General features: G+C 37.9%; 1 protein-coding gene across 2 annotated transcripts in view; it reads left to right on the top strand.

Annotated features, from left to right (window-relative positions):
* The window catches only part of LOC113958181 (potassium voltage-gated channel subfamily KQT member 1-like), a 469,971-nt gene that overhangs the window by 106,861 nt on the left and 344,403 nt on the right, over positions 1 to 18,707 (top strand). The window lies entirely within an intron of this gene.

Here is an 18,707-nt window from a genome sequence, read left to right on the forward strand (position 1 = left end):
TAATGGCTTGAAGCTGAACAACCACACCTCAGTGAATGTGTAGGCCCTGCATCCCCACTATATTCATGTTCAGTGAAACTCTGGCAAACCTACTGTTTCTTATATTGTAATGTGTAAGACAGAACAGAGCAATGATGTTACTGGGGGATGACAGGAAGAACAAGCTACTCCTTCTCAAGGAGAAGCACACATTCACTTCAAGGTTGGGTTTGGAACATTTTGAAAAGCACAATGTGGCCCCAGTTAGGATAACTGTTCTAGGAGTGGCTTTGAGAGGCTGGAGTTCATGAACTTAAATGCTTCCAGCTCAGTCAGCCTAAGAAGCCTGGAATGTGGTGATATCATGGGCAGTTTTGCCAAGTGACTTACAGAAGTAACTTTTTGTTGTTTGATGAAAATTGTTTTCAGAAATGCTTTCATACCTCATGACATTGCCTTTAGATGTGTTTAGAGAGCTCTCAGGATTTCATTTGTAGAATGTGCAGGTGCTGCTACCCTGGGATTTTTTCCTAAGGCCTAAGCTGGTATCCTTGCTTTGCTCTTGTTCATTGTCTGTAACTTTTAGTCTTCATTTTTTGAAAGACCCGGAAATAGAGGGAAAACAAACCTGACAGCTTGCCATAGTATCATAATTGAGGTATAATCTTCAAAACAGCCTTCTTTTTTTACCTACCAGCTTTTAATGATTCCTGAAGACATGTCTCTTACCTATGGACTGTTTTGGTGCAAAGCACTCTGTGTTTCTTGATGGTCTCTTTAGAGCTTAAATGCCTTCTCTTGGCGGGTGACCATGTATGTCACAGTCACTGATCTTGTTAAGCTTTGAAAAAGAAAATTAACTGCCATTTAAATGTAGCACCATTTTATTTAATGTTACATCTTTCTACTGCATTCCCCAAAATATTTAAAAATCAGCAGATTTTTTTTTTTTTTTTTTTTTTAGTATTTTCAGTCATACAGATGCTTCCTTTCTCTTTTGCAGCAAGCTGGCCAGCAACTGTGATTTGATATTGTAAAAGTTCCTTGTTCTTTTTACTGAAACCACGAAGTTTCTATAAGACGGGGTAGAAAAATACAGCCTTTCCTGTTTTATGCAACGTATGTTTCATTTTGAATGTACATTTTTTCAGTATAAGAACTGAGCTTGGTTTTTCAAGAACCTAACTTTTCAAGGCACTTGCATACAGAGAAAACAGCCTGAAGTTCTTATCCCTAAACATGCCAGGTGCTGTGAGACTTCTGAAAATCTGAGTTCTTCTGCAAATGTCTTGAACCCAGGTGCTGGATAAGCAGGTAACCCAACAATTAACATCTTATTTTTATTGTTAGAATGAAATGGGTGAAATTAATGAAATGCAATACTGACCTGAATTTTTGCTCTGCAGTCATGTTAGACTTAGCCTGGAAACCTCCCACTGCACTTTGTAGAATAAACCACAGACATTGAAATGCTTCTCCTGGCCCAGTTCATAGTGAACTAGTCAGGTATTCCTAACACAAAGGGGGAAAGAAGAACTGGAGATCATAGAAATAAATGTTCCAGCAAGATTTCCAGCCTAGCCCAGACAAAATGCCTTTAACTTTGAGTCTCATTATTGGTTGCAATGACATTTTAAATTTAATGACTACTTTTACACAGTTAGAATCTTTCAAAGTAGGAAAGAAGGCCTTTTAAGCACAAATACTGAAGCCTGGCAGAACCTTTGTATTGTTGTTCATTACAAGAAATGGCAAAGCATTTTGGGGAGAAAAGATCCCACTTGCAAATAAAATTAGTCTAGTACTAACTTGGATGTTAAAAAAGTTTTCTTTCATTTACCGCATGTGTTGTTAAATTTTAGCCAACTTGGAATTTTATGGACAGCAAAAGGCTTTATTTTTTTTTCTTTTTCGAACATGGTACTAGTTAAATCAACCCTGGCAAAGATAAAGCAAAACATTGACACACAAGCTTGGAATGAACATATTCAGTCCCTTCTCATGCAAAACCCAGCAGAAACCCCAAAAGGGTTATTTTTAGCTTTTGTTTTCTCCCAGGATAGATAAATGGAATCAGCTGTGACAGAGACATGATTCACCAGCATGAAAAAGGGACTGATATAATCCAGAACAAACAAACAAAAGCAGAAAAGGGTTTTAGGGAAAACAGAGCAATGGGTTTATTTTTAGTTTGAGCCCATAGGTTTTGCAGAGGTAGGATTCTTCTTTCTCCTGCCTCTGCCCTGAAAGTTGAACAACTTTTAGACTAACAAACAGGAACTATCTCTGTTTATGGTACTAGAAATCTGAAATGTACCAGGACCCTTATTATTTCTTTCTCTTAACCCTTGCAAGTATACATTGAGACACTGCAGGTTTTTAAAGGCATTTTAAAGGCATCTAATTTAATTTTTTTCTAATATGACTGCAGAAAATTATTCCCTTCTTTGCCTCAGCAATCAAAATGTTATAGTTTGGCTATCTTTCCAGTAACAGAAACTTGTGTTTCTTGTAAGGCAGAAAGGACATTGGGCTAGTGAACAGTAGTTACATAATTCATGTTTTTCCTATATCTTAAAGATACGCAGCTTTGATACATTCTGAGTTTAGCACAGATGGTTGGTATTAGAAACAGGGATATTGCATGAGTCTTGAACCAGAAGCTATTAGAAAATAATGTGCAGTGCTAACTTCTCTTTAAAGTACAAATCCCTCCAGCTCCCATATTTCACCAGACATTCAACCACTGTCACTACTGGTTTCTGTTTGCTAGAGTTCAGTGTATCTGCGTGTAAGCTCAAATTGTTGCTTTGTTTTGAAGTTCTAGTGTGCGCATATTTATTATTTTTCATTTTTTTCCTGTGGGTAGGATTTTTCTTGTGTTATGGTATGATGGATGTCAAGTGAACTCAAGCCCATTAAGGTGTTTGCATGCAGCTTTGCAGGACATATTGGTGTATGGTAAAGCTGGTAAAGCTTTCGTGGCAAAACTGTGTTTAAGTTAATTCTGAATCTGCTGCCTTTGTGTGAAAGCAGTGTTCTCAGAAAAGCTCCCCCCATCAGAGCTCACAGGAGTTATCTGTTTTGCAATTTTGTGTGACTGGGAGAAAAATCCTCTCTGTTTTCCTTGTTTTCCTTTCTTTTTCCCACTTGAAAGTAGCAGTATGGAACTGGTGCTGGTGCATGGTTTGATAAAACCTGCCCATCCCTTGGTGGGAGTCTCACAGGACAGATGTTTTGAGTACTTCTCTGAGAGGCTACAAAGCTGGAGGGACAGGAGAGATTTCTGCAGAGAATTTACGGGGAAGACAATTTGCCTCTGTAAGCCCACAGTGGTGACAAATAATTCTAGGCATGACTTCCTTGTATTTTCTACAGAAAGAGCAGAGTTAACTTCTCAGCAAAAATGCTCAATAAGTGGCAACACATCTATTCAAAATGCAGGGAGCCAAACAATATGTGAAGTAAATTATGCTCTATATTTAGCCATCATAGAAACTATAAGCATTTGAAGGCTTTAGAATAAGATGTGTTCATATCAAAGGAGAATATTCCTCCCTAAAGACTATATTGCTGGAGTTTGAACCCATTTTCCTGACAGGCTTTATGTGATGACTGTGGGCCTTGTTATGTGCTGTAAACTCGTCAGCACTGCTGTGCTTCCTGAGCGTGAGGTACTGGGTCATTGAGAGCTCACCTGTAGGTGTGTTTAAGGAGTCTGTGGGTGCTGTGTGCAGCATCTGCAGATTTATGTTGCTTGATCCTTGTAATAAATTAACATTTTGGTTTTGCTTGAGTAGGTGACACTCAAGTTAACAGTAACTTCATAAACAAAAAAGGGAACAAAATGTGGAGTTTCTTGTGGGGAACTACAGGAGTTGTGTGCAAAGTCCCTATTTCTGGTTTCTTGCTAGTGGCAAATAAGTATAGAAGAGTTTCTTTTATGCATTCATTTAGCTTCTTCAGATTATCTGTTTCTGGGTGTTTTCTCTTTCAAGCTCATGTGAATTTTAGGAAAAAAATTATACTAGTGCAGAAACTTGAATTGTCTTTGTGAAGCTCTGTGTTGAGTGACTGTGTGGGTAGGGGAAAGAGATGTAACTAGCATGCTATGGGTCTGCTTAGCTAGGGTGCAAGCATAGTCTTCCTTATGTCATAATACTGTGTTCAATATGAGTAATCTACTGGTCTTTTATCGTCCCTCAGTATTGGTAGGGTTTACATACCACAGAGTAGTAAAATATAGAATGAATCTCTTTGAGACACATTAATGAAAAGAAGGTCAGAGCTCAGTTAGTAGTACATTGGCTGTCATGTTTTCAAATGTATTAGTTATTCTTATATGTGATTCTTGATTAGTTATAAACTGTTTTGTCATTTTGTTATTCGTGGCTTCATGTCTTAAATGTGATTTGATGAGTCTATTCTTCAGAAGGCTCTAGAGGGAAAGCCATATGAGGAGCAGCTGAGGTCTCTTGGTTTGCTCAGCCTGAAGGAGACTGAGGTCAGACCTCACAGCATCTGCAGCTTCCTCATGAGGGGCAGGCACTGATCTCTGCTCTCTGGTGACCAGGGACAGGACCTGGAGCTGTGTCAGGGGAGGTTTAGGTTGGATATTAGGAAAAGGTTCTTCCCTCAGATGATGGTTAGGCACTGGAATAGGTTCCCCAGGGCAGCGGTCACAGCTCCAAACCTAATCCAAGCCCTGAGCTCAAGGAGTGCTTGGACAATGCTCTCAGGCACGTGGTGGGATTGTTGAGGTTGTCCTGTGCGGGGCCAGGAGTTGGACTTTGACGATCCTTGAGGGTCCCTTCCAACTCAGGATATTCTGTGATTTAATGTTTTATGCTTATTGGTGTAGCTGGAGTATATTGTCTTTTTTGGATCATTCTTATGGGAGGACAGGTTTTTTTACTGAAGCTGCTTCTTCCTCTCTCCTTCCATACTTCATCACAAAATTGTGCTTTTAGCAAAATCCTGCAACTTGTCAACTTGATGGGGGTTTTTATATCTACATTCCACTATTTTTTCCCCATTGCTTGCAGATTGATTGTTGCAGTTTATTTAAAATTTGTCACTGAAATGTCTTCTTACCAGAGGATGGCTGTACTCCTTGGCCAAAAGCCCATTAAAAAAAAAGAGCTGTTTCATTTATAAATATGCATATTCTGACTTAAAGTCAAAGCAATAAAAACGCACACTGAATTATGTCTTACAATCTAGTCCACTTGGCTTCCATGCTGTCCAGTAAATCCTTTTTTCAATAAGATGAGCACGTAAAAGTTCTACTCTCGCTGCTCTTGTAATTTAAAAACATAGAAAAGTCCTACTACAGATTGTCACAGTTCTAGCAAGATAACAAATACCATATGATTTTCCACTCTGCTCAGCAGAATAAAATGGATCAAGTTTAAGGCAGAATTTAAGGCATAAAGTAGATCATAAGTTGTTATATAATGGTCCTAGTAATTAAATGTTGAGGTTATTGTTTTTTTAAAACCATGAATGACAATCATTTGAAAGACCCATGATAGTATTTCTTTTAAAATCTATCAAGGCAGTAATTCTCAAAGGGTTTTATTTCTCCATTGATCATATCAGCTGAAATCCCATGTTGGTAAAAAACTTTCCATCATGTAGATCACATCTGCTGCCACAAATCAGACAGACCTTTTCTGATATAAGAAGACTAAATAAACACAGGAAATTGCTGTTTTTTCAAGAAAGCTTTAAAAAGAAGCTGCATTATGTCACTTCAGAAACTGCAAGTAAAATTAGCAGACTGAATATGTTTGTTTTGGTGACTTTTCACTTCCTTTGATAATTAGAACAGTTATAATGTTACTCAGTAAACCAACTCATTTTGTGGGATATAGTTTTGTGTAAACTGATAAAAAGTCTGTAACAGGAAAAAAAAGGAGTGGAGGAAGGGAAGGTTTTTATCCTAGAGGTTATATTTTTTGTATTTGTCTTGATTGCTGTAGCGAAGTGACAGTGGCAGAGAATTAAGCAAGAGAAACAAGACCTCAGTTTTTCTTGCTTGCTTGCTTCTCAAGGCCATATAGATGAGAATGTATACATTTGGAGCATGATATAGTCATCCTTCTGAACCTGATAGGCTTACCTGTACACACATTTAAAATCTATATACTGATTCATGCAATAGATGACTCAAAAAGCTTGACACAGACCACTGCATAAATTATATTTAAGGGATTTCTTCACTGGGATTTTAACTTGTGTTTTCACCTTAGGTTTATTATTAATGTACCCTACTCTTTATAGGCAGTAGGTAATAATTCTCTTCATCTGTCTAAGTTTCAGTCTGGTTTTCTGCTTCTTCTCTATTATGCTATTGTGGATACAGATATGGCATTTAAAATTCAACAAACAATAAAAGCAATACAGGACATGATGTAGAGTATTATCTTTTTATAGATCTGCTGTAGATAGCAAATACTGCCCTAAAACTGACTTGGAGCAGTAAAAAGTTCTCATGGCCAAACACAAGCCTGTTTTACTGCCTTGATTTCTAAAGGGGAGTAGGGGAAAATTCGTGCTAATTTTCAATTTGAGAAATGCTTCCTCTTCTGGTTAGAGTACAAAAGAAAAGGATGCTCAGTTTCTGGGTTCTGTTCCTGACACTGACACCAATTGTTTTCTCACTCTGAGCTTTCTGTTTACTCAAAAGTGAGGGCAGCATGTAAAGAATCAGTTGGTGTTGTTTCCTTTACAGTCTCTTCTGTAAAGTGTTTTGAGATCCATTGGTGAAAAAATCAGAAAAGTTATGCAGAAACCAAGTTGTTCTTTTAGTTCACCTTGCCCAGGTAGAATAATAACATCATAACCAGCTGCAAAGACTATTCAGTCGGATGCTGTCAGAAAGTTTACAACCAATATTCTCATGAAACTCAAATGAAGAAATTAATTTTTGTGGTGTTGTTTTTGTTTTGTGTTGGTTTAGGTTGTTTACCAGTAGATCTCAAAACACTTTACAGAAAGACTACTGATGCTGTTTCCATTTTACAGGTGGAATCTGGTGCATAAGGAGCAGGATGTGTCCTTAATAATTTATCTGGTGGAAGGACTGAACAGGGAATGCAGTCCTCCTGGCCTCCCCAGCTCACAGAGGCTGTGACACATGGCCATATTTACTCCCCATCCACAGTTTTCCTTGTATTCCTTCTCTCTGTTTTTCTCCCCCTTTTCTCCCTGTTCCAAGGAGAGAGAGATGTTCAGCAGTGTAAAAAGTATTATAAGGCAGTTTCTCTCCTTTCTAATTTTCAAAAGCAGGCGTGTGTATTTTCTTTTTGCGTGTAAATTGATCTAAAACTGAAGGCAATAAAAGTAACTAGACCTGTGCAATGTCACCTGTGTACTATCTTGGTTCCCATTTGTCCTGTGCCATCCAAGCATCCTACTTATCTTACCAGATAGGGTCATACCAACTCATGAAAAGCAATTATTTTCTTTTCACCTGACCCTTCAGACTCCTTAAGAAGTCCTGTGGGTAATTCAAAATTCATTTATAAAAACAACAGACCAGGCGTGTTGAGGATGCTGCAGTGAAGTGGAATTCTTGCCTTTGCTGTCCACAGCATTACCTTTTTTCCCCCCTTTTGTTTTCTCTGATGATATCTGCCAATACTTCTACAAATGTAAGCAGCACCAAAGAGTTCTTTCAAACTCTCCACAGCAAATGCTGCTGCAGTACTATGGTCTTGTGGTACTCGACCATCTGCCAAACATCTGACCCTGTAGTGCACGGTTCAGCTGCACTGTGGCCCTACCTGTTTTTCCTGTTGCTCCTGCAGCCTCTCTGTGCCAGCAGCAGGGAGGAGGAACTGCAGCTGCAGGTGTGAGGCCAGCAAGGACCTGTCGCAGCTGGGAAGCAGCTGGGCTGGGCACCAGTACTGGGATAAGGAAGAGAAGATTTTACCAAACCAAGTGCCCTTTTGTACTGCACAGTCTGCAAACAGTAAAGCATTCTGGGACCTCAGCAATAGGAAATGTGCTGACAAGTGGGATTAACTGGAAAAAGGTTTGCCCAATCTTCAAATTTTTGAAAGTCTTGTGTGCTCCTTTTCCAGAAGTGCAAGAAGTTCTATGGCATTTCATGGTATTGTAGTGTTTTTCTAGTGAGAATTGTGAGGAAAAAAAAACCAACCAACCAACCAACCAAAAAACCTTATATTCCTCAGCAAAGCTTCTCCAGAAATTTAAAATCAGAATTCAGGATAAGTAGTATTTTCCACTCAAACTGTCAGTGTGGATGAATGCACATTGCTGCCAACTTTCCAACACATAGTGCTGTGTACATATGGTGGAGAAACAAGCACCAATAGCGTGAGGAATATATCCTGGAGCTACAGGAGAGATGTCTGTGTACACCCTGTAGATTGTACCTCAAGAAGTTTGAGATGGAGCTCTGATAAAAATGCACTCTGGTTGCAGTGCAACACCATGATGGCATTTTTAAACTGTGACCCAAGTAGCTTGATGCAGGTTGTGCTGGGGGTGTGCATTATATCAATTTTGTGGAAAGGAGCCATGAGGAATCTTATTTATAATACATGAGATGCACTCAGCCTGAACACAGGGCACAGTGTTTCATCCAGAATAATTGCAGAGAAGCTGCTTCTTGTTGTGTGTTTGGTGATCCAAAAATCTGCCCCAGATTCTCAACTGGTGTAAGCTAATACATCTCTATTAAGTTTGGGAGTTCTGCATTAATTTCCAGCAGCTGGTCCAGCATGTGAATGAATGAATGACAGCTTTTGCCCATAGCAGTGGTTGCTGCTCCTTTGTACCTCAGCCTTTGCAAACAAGTTGCTTCTGCCTTTTCTCCTTTTTTCACTCAAGGAAACAATATTTTAGACATGTATGCCCTAAATGCAAATAATATGAGGATGATGAATATGAAAGAATATCACTATGGTAAAACAAATAATTGACTTCGGGAGAATAACTGAGTCTTTTAATTTCTAGAGAGATAGTCTCTGATGTAAAATTCAAAAAGGAAATGAACCCTGTTATATATTTTCCTTCCTTGTATTTCCTTCTAAGTGTGGGAGTAGAATTGTAAGTACAACTATGATGTCTTAATTATTTGTAATTTTTCAAAATAGTGTTTGACGTGAGAACAAATAATTTTGGAAACATTGCAATTTTACGTTTTTATAGAAATGGAAAACATTCTGGCAATATATTACATTTGGCTACCAGAGTAATTTATACAAGGCTGTATAATATTTTTTTTTATAAGGCTGAATGGTGAGACAGGGAGGCTTAGAACATAATGTTTGTATAGTAAGTCAACTGCAGAAAAAATAGAAACACAAAAGCAGCAGCCATTTAAGCAAAGACCACCATGCTGAACAACAAATATCCACACTGGCTGTTCTTTGAAATCAGACACTTAATGCCTTTTATGTCAACAGAAATCAAAGGGAAAACTGAAGCACCAAACTTGAAAGGTTAAGTTGCACATTGGTCATGGCATAGTTCGGTATACACTGCAAATGTACAAAAATGCAGAAGTTTGGGGGTTTTTTAATGGAAAACTTTTGCTGAGGGACTGAACGAGCAGAGATTCTTAGCAAAAGCAAGCTAAAACTTAATGCTCCCTTTTTTATTTCTGATTTAATGTCAGAAAAACTCATCCCCAGTGCTAAAGAGTCAGGAACTATTCACGGGCTGATCTATAACTGAGTAAGGGAGGCACAGATTTTCTTAAATCTTTTAAGTGAAAAAGCAATGGAAGACCTGTAGGTAGAGATGTGATGTCCTGAAATGAAGCAATTGTAATTCTTGTACACTTCAGAGTGTTCAGTTTGCATTCAAAATACATGCTGAAGCAGCCAGTATTCACATATATTCTTTGCTTAAATTGCAAGCTTTGTTTTCTTGACAAGAATAACACAGATGTTAGTGATCTTACAGATGCCATGTAACAAATGACAGAACTCTAAATGGGAAGAGAAAAGCAGAAAAATGGATAGTTGATATTTCAAATTTGTTATCTTGCTGCCTATCTACATATCTTCTAGACAGAATTTGGAAAATATATCTATTTCAGAGAGGGAGGGGGGAAGTACCATAGTTAGTTTTCGACGTAAATTAAAGCAAGTTGATCAAATTATGAAACAAGCTAAAAAGGTAGAATTTTTTTTAAATTATTTACGATGAATATCAAAAGACTCACTATTTCATATTCTTAATGATTTTACTTTTTTTAAACCATCACTGTCTGTCCACTCAGAGAAATTATGTTTTCATATGCTTCATTCCTGCATAAAACAGATCTGGAAATAAAAATTGGTTTCTTTCAGTAATGTATTTCTATGGCTAATTTGACTGCCTATTTTCTTGGCAATGAAAATTTGTGCCGTAAGCACTCAGTTGTTAAAAAAAGAAATGTAGCATGCAGGCAGTATAAGATGTGTGGTTAAAACTTGCTTTAGGTTTTCCCAAGCTATCATAAACCGTCATTAATGAAGAGAAATAGAGTGTACTTGATAACTGAATCAGGTTTTGTAAATACACATGCTTGTTAACACACACATGCGTGAGTGCAAGCATTTAGAATTTGATAATGTTTAAAAACTTAACTTGTTTTTGAAAAGAACCAAAACAATACTTTTGTGCCAGAATTAAGGTGTCAGTTTCAGTATTTGTGTTGAATCAGATCCATTTGTAAAATGTCAGCTCAGTAGTTATTGACAAGAGAATCGTCACAGAACCTACTTTTCTGGATATAAAGCATCAGCCTGAACATATTAAATAACATCTGGCAGTGACCTGCACTTTGTAAACCATATTTTTGAAATCAGCTTAACATATTTGGGCCAAACAAACCAAGAAATTAAGATGCAGAGGAAAGAAAAGCATTCCAGCTGCAGATAAAAATAATTGCTGAAGTGCTATCAGGAGACACTGAGTAATTGCAGAAGTGTGATTGAGTGGAGGCAGCAAGTATTTTGTATTTTAACTGTAAAACAGGACATCAGAAAAGAAAACAGAAGGTCTTTAATATCGTACTGTCATTAAAAAAAGGTTCGGTTAAGCAAGTATATTGTACACAGAGAAGTGCTATGTTTGTTAGAATGTGTATGGAAGGAATTGAGAATAATTAGACTTATAATAGGAGTTTTTGGCTCTGGTTCCACACTGTTTCAAAGCTTCAACTGTTCTTGAATCCTTAATAAGTTAAGGAATGAGTACAGCAGAGGAGAGAGCAGGCAGAATCTGTTGCAGCAGCTTGCCCATGCCAGTTTGCCAAAATCTAAATAGCCCTTTAAAAAAGGCTTATTTTTTGCTGATGACATCATTCCTGCTACTGTCAAAGCGTGACAAGTCTTGGCTTGCCTAAAAAAGAAGAAAAAAACCTCTCTAAAATTGACACTGCACAGATTTTAAACATATACAAGTACTACTATAAATGTAAGACATATATACTCTTTTTCCATGCTACAAGTTTTCATTCGCGGATAGTTTTTCCTCAAGCATTTTGACTTTGTAAGTCTTTAAACAATGCATTTTACATATCTAGTTTGTTCTTTGTGATTTTGTTATGGCTGCCCTAGGTTAGATATTGGACTATTTTGATACCAGTGCCCACAACCTCCCTTTTCTCCACTGTAGTTAATTTTGGAAATGTCTGTATAAAATCAGGAAAGACACAGGTATTTCTGCAAGTGATCTTAATGCATGTTTTCCATAGTACCATACTAATTTATCTCTTTTTTTTTTTCTTCTGATTTCTTATTCACTCTATCTGAAGAAATATGGAAAAGATGCTTTATGAATGTATTTTTTAATGCTCATATTATTTGCCATTTTAAGCATTATCACCAGCTGTGAATTGTACAATGAATAATTAATGTTGAATGGCGACCTTGAACCTCATAAAGCTGATTAGTAAGACAATGCATCTGGGAGAACAACTTTAAGACTGTGCTTGTAAAAGAATATCAAAACAGCTTAACACAGTAGGGAAAAGCCCCCTGGAGCCCTTTTAAAACCAATTGCCTACAAACACTTCTAAAAAGAACAACTCTGTAGTGGAAAAAAAAAAAAAGCATGTGTAAAAATCCTATGAAGTTCAGAAAATAAAACAGCCTTTATACTTAATTGTAACAGAGATATTTGCAGTTAAACACTGCATAACATTATATAGAGGGTATAGTGAACCAGAATAGAGCATATTTGTCTTCTTTTTAGTTCAGATTGTTACGGCACATTTGTTTTCTAGTTCACTGGATTCTAAACTCATTCATAAATAAGGACAGTACCCAGCTTTGCTGATACTTCAAAGCAGAAAATATTTGCCCTGATTCCTTGTTGCAGAGGCTGCTGGCAAAGTGCTTAAAAACCCAGGCAAAACTCTGTTATTTTTGCACAGTAAGAAAGCTAAGTATGATGGAAATTTCAGAAATAATTAAACTTTTTTTTTTCCTGGAAAAAATGAGTAATTTTCTTTTCATTTGCACATTTGCTAAATGGCATTTGCTTCTGTTAGTTGTAGGGCTGTGGCTGCGAGAGAGAAGTGAGTCTTTTCCTCAAAGTTCAGGTTGTCTGAAGGGACTAGGTAGGTATAAAAGATGAGAGAAAGGAAGCCAGAGATGTAGTTCAAAGCCTGAGATTCAAAGACATTAAGGACCTTGCCTGAGATTATGAAAGAGCTGATTGACAACAAGTTTGAATTTACCTGCAACTGAAGAATTTAAGCTTCTGAATTAGACCAACTGGCACAGAATGGACCCCCCTGTTCATGGCAGAGGAGGGAGGATGTGCAACTCTTTTAGTTGACCAGGAGCACATCTGTCCGTGGGTGACAAGGCTGGACTGGTCTCAGGCAAAGCTGTTTTAATTAAGATCAGTGAGTATGAGTGATCATCTGAGTATCCCTACCAAAGACTGAATGGTTTATTATGAAAACACGGCATAGTCCAGTTGTGACCTTCAGCAGCTTTAACTCAAGCAAATCTACTCTTCATTTTGCTTTTCTAAACCATGTTAGAAGCCCTAACTACAGACTACATAATTCATGCATTAACTTTGGTTTTCTTCACATATCATTAAATCTGTTAAAATTTAAAAGAATTAAGCAGTATCTTTTTGTTAAATGGTTTGATTTAGTTCAAGAACTGAATTCCATTTATTTAATGATTTTTGATTCAAACACTTTAAAATATTGTGAAACATTTTAAATGAAAAAAAGTCCACAAAAACAGAATATTCTGAGTTTTTTTTCCTTTTATTCAACTATGGATTGCAACACTTTTGGAGATTTTATTCCAATTTTGGATGATTTTAAACCAAAAATCTTTCAAAATGTCACAGTTTGAAAACATCTGCTGCTCAACCTTAGCCTCTAAGTAATCAGGACTACTGCTTTCTTAGAAAATTGAATTAAAAACCCCCACACCTTCAGGGAAACCAAAATTATGTCTGAATTTGGCAAGTGGTTCATCAGAGATGAGGATTCATTCCGTGGCATCATTTAAAATTCGTAGTATTCGTGTCTTCATTTTAAAAATCACTGCAAAAATAGTTAAATCTGAAAACTATGCAAAATTTAGATTTGGATCAATCTAGTTAAAAGTGGTTTTGTACTATAGTGTATAACACAGTGTGGTGTTGAATCACTTTTGGGTAGACTCCCTTTTTTTTACTGAATTGGTCTCGTCGTGGTGTTAAAAGCAGTCGTGTTCACTGAAACCATGTGAGTTCTACATTGCAGATCTAACAAGTTTTAAAAATGTTTCTACAATTTTAAAAGATGCTGGGTAATTTTGTCAGTATAGGGAAACTTCCAGTGGTTCAATTAATATGCTCATTATTCATATACAGCTATACTTTATAAAATAACTGTTATAAAATAACAGTTTGCTGAAGTTACTATGGATTGTATGTTTTTGAGTGAGTTTGTTTTCTATAAATAGATTAAGATAAAGTACTTCTAATTCTTATTTGAATACAGAGCACAAATAATTATGAATTTGTCATGAAAAGTAAACTGGATTTTTGAAGTTATTTAACTTTTAGAGTGTTTTAGTTTTATAGTTCCAGTGCAAAGCCATTCAGAATTTTTAAACAGTCTGAAATACATGAAGATTCAGTTTACCAAATATTTGAATGTAAAGGAAATTCGATTTCATTAAAGCTATTTATTTTAATTATGAACAGAAGAACCTATTGAAGGATACACAGGGAATTCTGTCCTCTGAAACAAATAATTTGTCTTTGTACTGTGGAACTAGAAATAACACAGAATTGGGCAAGTTGTACTTCTGTGCCCCACGTCTCATCTAAGCAATTTTCTAGGACTTAGTCCTATTTGCTTTCTGTGACAACACAGGGAGTGCAGGATGTTGAAGACTTGCATCTGTATGTTTGTCATATGCCAACCCCCTCAAAAGCTTAATCTGTTGTATGCTGAATATGGGAGAAATAAATTAATAGGTAGGGTAAAACCCCTGTGTGCTGCTCCAATTTTGTTTTGAAGGCTTGAGTGAAGCTCAGAAGGGATGTTAAGTTAAGCTCAGCTTAACTGCACACCCTTTTTTATGTGTTGGGTTTTGGTTTCTTTCCCCTCACCCCCAAATACTATAATATTAGCCAAAAGTAACTCAAGGACTGCTTTTTAATGTTTTCAAAACATTACAGGAATGTATCTGATACCTTTTCATTCTAGATTCCTTTTTTTTTCAAGCCACTTAGTAAAACCAACAACTCCCTGAAAGCAGCAAAATGCTTGTGCTGGAGCTGCAGAGAACAAAGGTTCTGAACCCAAAATCAAAATATTGGGCTACAGGAGAGATTCCCTGGCAACTCTCTGGCTTCAGGCCTTTCAGTATCCAGAAAGCTCATTGTGTCAATATGGGCAATTTTTGTTCCAAATTGCCAAAATCTTATAAATATCAGAGCACTTGGCTTTTCCTGCCCTGAACTTTCTGTGTATTCATCAGGACTCTTTTCCATTTTCTTATAAATTGACTCCTTTTCTGACACATGAACTGTGAGATGGGTAACAGTTTTATCTTGTAATTTAATTAGTGAAAATATATTTATCTTTGTGTTTTTACTGTTGCTTTCTCTTTATGCATCAAGAAGTGTTTGATGAGCAGGTTTCAGGTGGAGTGAGAGAGAAAAGGAATAGCTACTCAGACAAGCGCAATCTCAGAATCACAGAATGGGTCAGGTTGGAAGGACCACAGTGGCTTATCTGGTCCTACCTCCTTGAGTACATGTCCCTGCTTGAGCAGGGTCATCCCAGAGCACATTGCAGAGGAGTGTGTCCAGATGGTTCTGGAATATCTCCAGTGAGGGAGACTCCACACCCTCTCTGCCCTCAATCTGTTCCAGTGTGTGGTCCCTGCACAGTAAAGAAGTTCTTCCTCATGTCCAGGTGGAACTTCCTGGGCATCAGTTTCTACCTGTGGCCTCTTGTGCCATTGCTGGGCACCCCCAAGCAGAGCCTGGTCCATCCTCTGCCCCCTCCCTGCATACACTGACACACATGGATGAGGTCCCCTCTCAGTGTCTCCTCTGGAGGCTGAACAGCCCCGGCTCCCTCAGCCTTTCCTCCTCAGGGAGATGCTCCAGTCCCTTCATCATCTCCACAGCATCCGCTGGACCCACTCCAGTCACTCCATGTCTCTCTTGTCCCGAGGAGCCCGGGACTGGACACGGCACTCCAGATGTGCCTCACTAGGGCTGAGTAGAGGGGCAGGATCACCTCCATCGACCTGCTGGAAATGTGCTTTCTAATGTAACCTAGAATTCTGTTGGCTTTCATGGCCCCCAGGGCACACTGCTGGCTCATGGACAGCCTGCTGTCCACCAGGACCCCCAGGTCATTCTCTGCAGCACTGCTTTCCAGCAGGTCACCCCCAACCTGTGCTGGTGCCTGAGGTTATTCCTCCCCAGGTGCAGGACCTCCACATTTGCCTTTGTTGGACTTCAAACAGCTCCTCTCTGTCCATCTCTCCAACCTGTCGGGGTACCTCTGAATGGCCACGCAGAACTCTGGGGGATCAGCCACTCCTCCTGGTTCTGTGTACTCAGCGAGCTTGCTGAGGAGGCACCTGCCCCTTCATCCAAGTCACTGATGAAGAAGTTAAACAATGTCTTGATTCCACCCTGGATCATAGGCTTACACTGCTCCCACAGGAGGGCATAGCATGGGCTGTGAAAGGAGAGTCCTATTTGGACACTCATTGGCTTACAGTGACATTAATGGGTATTAATGGCCCTACAGATCTCATGATGAATGTCTGTTATCATGAAACAGCAGACACATGGGAATCCCCACATGAACTTCATGAAAGTTAGTACATGTCCTTTACTGGGGGTGAATACAGAGAACCTTTTACATTCAGCCTGCAGCCCAGCTACGTCTGTTCATGACTTCAGATTCTGCCTTGTGTGGTGCAATTTGATCGCTGTGTTGTGCCACCAACTGTTTGTCCAGCTGGTAAAAGACATCCTGAAGGCTTTCAGCATCTCAGGTATCTGGTTGGAGTTGAAGTGTAGTATAAATATGTTATACTTTGCAGCCTGTTCTGAGCCCTCTGCATTGCCTCATCCCATACCAGTTCCTCTTTCCTGTGGGGCCAAGTCCTGTGTAAAAATCTTTATCTGTGACTGTGATAGCCACGCTCTAAAATGACAAAAACCATTTTAAATTGTGATTGTATATTTGCTGAGGGATGTCTGTGCGTGTTCCTTTTCACGTGCCTTGGTGCAGCCAAACCCCAAAATGTACTCACAAAGTGGGAAAGCAGGAAATCTTGCCTCCTCTCATCCAGCTTGGCAAGGTACTGCTCAAAACTCCATCTGTTCGCTTATTCTTTAGTCATCGGCTTGAACCAGGAGTCATCATGTGTAGGTAAAGATAGTGAAAATAGAATCTGTGCTCCTGGGGAAAAATCTGACAATAAAATTATTGAGCAGGAAACTAACCTAGGTATGTCAGACTTCATTAAATTTTAGAGCCTGTATTGTCTGATAATATGAGACAAGAACGGCCCCTTATAATGGTGTTTTGTTGTGAATTATCCGGTGTGAGCTGATACACGGTCGTGCTGCTTGTTTTACACAGATCATTAAGCAACTATGAGATCAACAGTAGCCTTGCACTGAATACTTCCCTGTTTCGATTATTGCAGCTGCATGTTTGTTCTGAAATATTTAGATTCCTGAAATTAGGCAGCTTAGGTCCACTGTCTACCACCTTAGTTAACTAAGAAATTCTGTGCTTATGGACTCTGTTTTTTCACATTAATTGTTTGCCATCACAATTCATATGGGTCATTTACAGTAGCTGGTTCTGTGAGGTTTCTGTCAGTTTTTCTTTGCTGTTTTGGAAAATTCATCAGAGTTTGGTTTGGGATGAGTCACGTCAGAGTCAACAGTACTATTTATATTCTTGCATTGTTCCCAAAGAGACAGAAATGTAAATAAAGATTTGAAAGCTATTAGACAATAGATGTACTACTTAATGTTAGAATGATTGAAATCTTTAATTCCAAATTGATTTACTAAGATAGAAGATAAAAAACCACTTTAATTTCATAAAAGTAAAAATTCTTCAAAACAGTATGTGTCATACACTTTGGTAGATAAATCACAAAATTCATATAGTTCTCAACTGAGAAATTATAAATTAGTCTTTTTCAGGGATATTTTACAAAACTGGGAAGAACTGTAGAGTATAAAATAAGCAGAAAAAAGTGTTTAAACAATGTGAAATTATTAAAAATTTGTGTAACTTAAAAATAAAAGATGTCGTGATGGGTTTTTTTTTCTGTCTCAAGAATATAATTTTCCTTATAAATTTTATTATGACTTTAACCACATTTGGAAAAAAATGTATTCATTCTGTCTGCATGAAGATGTCTTGCCTTTTTTGTTCCCTTACCTTTTATGTGTTCAGCTTTCATCTCCAGTTAACTCTACTATCCTTTTAAATATAATGGAATTATATAATTTAGATTTATTTTATGTAAAATTGTTTGCTTGTTTATGATTTTATAGAATAATTGCAAAGCAATGTCTCAGAAGACATATCATGGAGTTCCAAGAAGGAGCTAGAATATAGTGGTGATGATTTGCCAGGTAGATTTATTATATACTGTCAAATGCAGAGATATAATGCTCATCTTTGCTTAGAGGTAATGAAATGGACTTTCAGATTAATATTATTCTGACAAGGGAAACAGTCAACGTGTTTTTCTGCTGAAAGTCCCAGTCTTTCCCCTCAGCAATACAAAGTGCAGAGGTGACAGAGAAGTATCCAGGCAATGGGAGGTATTGAAACTACAGAGCAGCTTTTGTACTCCATATAAAAATAAAAGTGGGTTCTTTTCACAACCCAGCCTGATGTATATGCTGGCAAAATAAATCAAGTGCTGGCCAGCTACAGATAGTTGGAATACTTTTCAGAGAACTCCATTTACCAGGAGTTCTGTAACTATCCCGACTATCAAAAGAGGGGTTTCCTATGAAACTGCATGTGGCATGGGAAGCAAATTAATGTGTGGGTTTATTAACAAAGATTATCTAATACGATACCATGATGTCGTTATTCTAAAAATTGCTACCCACTAAGTGAAAAATGTTGGAAGAGATTGGCAAGGAATGTCTTGTGCATATGAATGAACTTAACATGTGCCAGCCACGGGTAGGTGGAATGTGCCACTTAACAAATTATGCTATTTTTA

This window comes from Corapipo altera, unplaced genomic scaffold (genome assembly GCF_003945725.1).
Source record: "Corapipo altera isolate COAL_440 unplaced genomic scaffold, ASM394572v1 317, whole genome shotgun sequence".
Classification (NCBI taxonomy): domain Eukaryota; kingdom Metazoa; phylum Chordata; class Aves; order Passeriformes; family Pipridae; genus Corapipo; species Corapipo altera.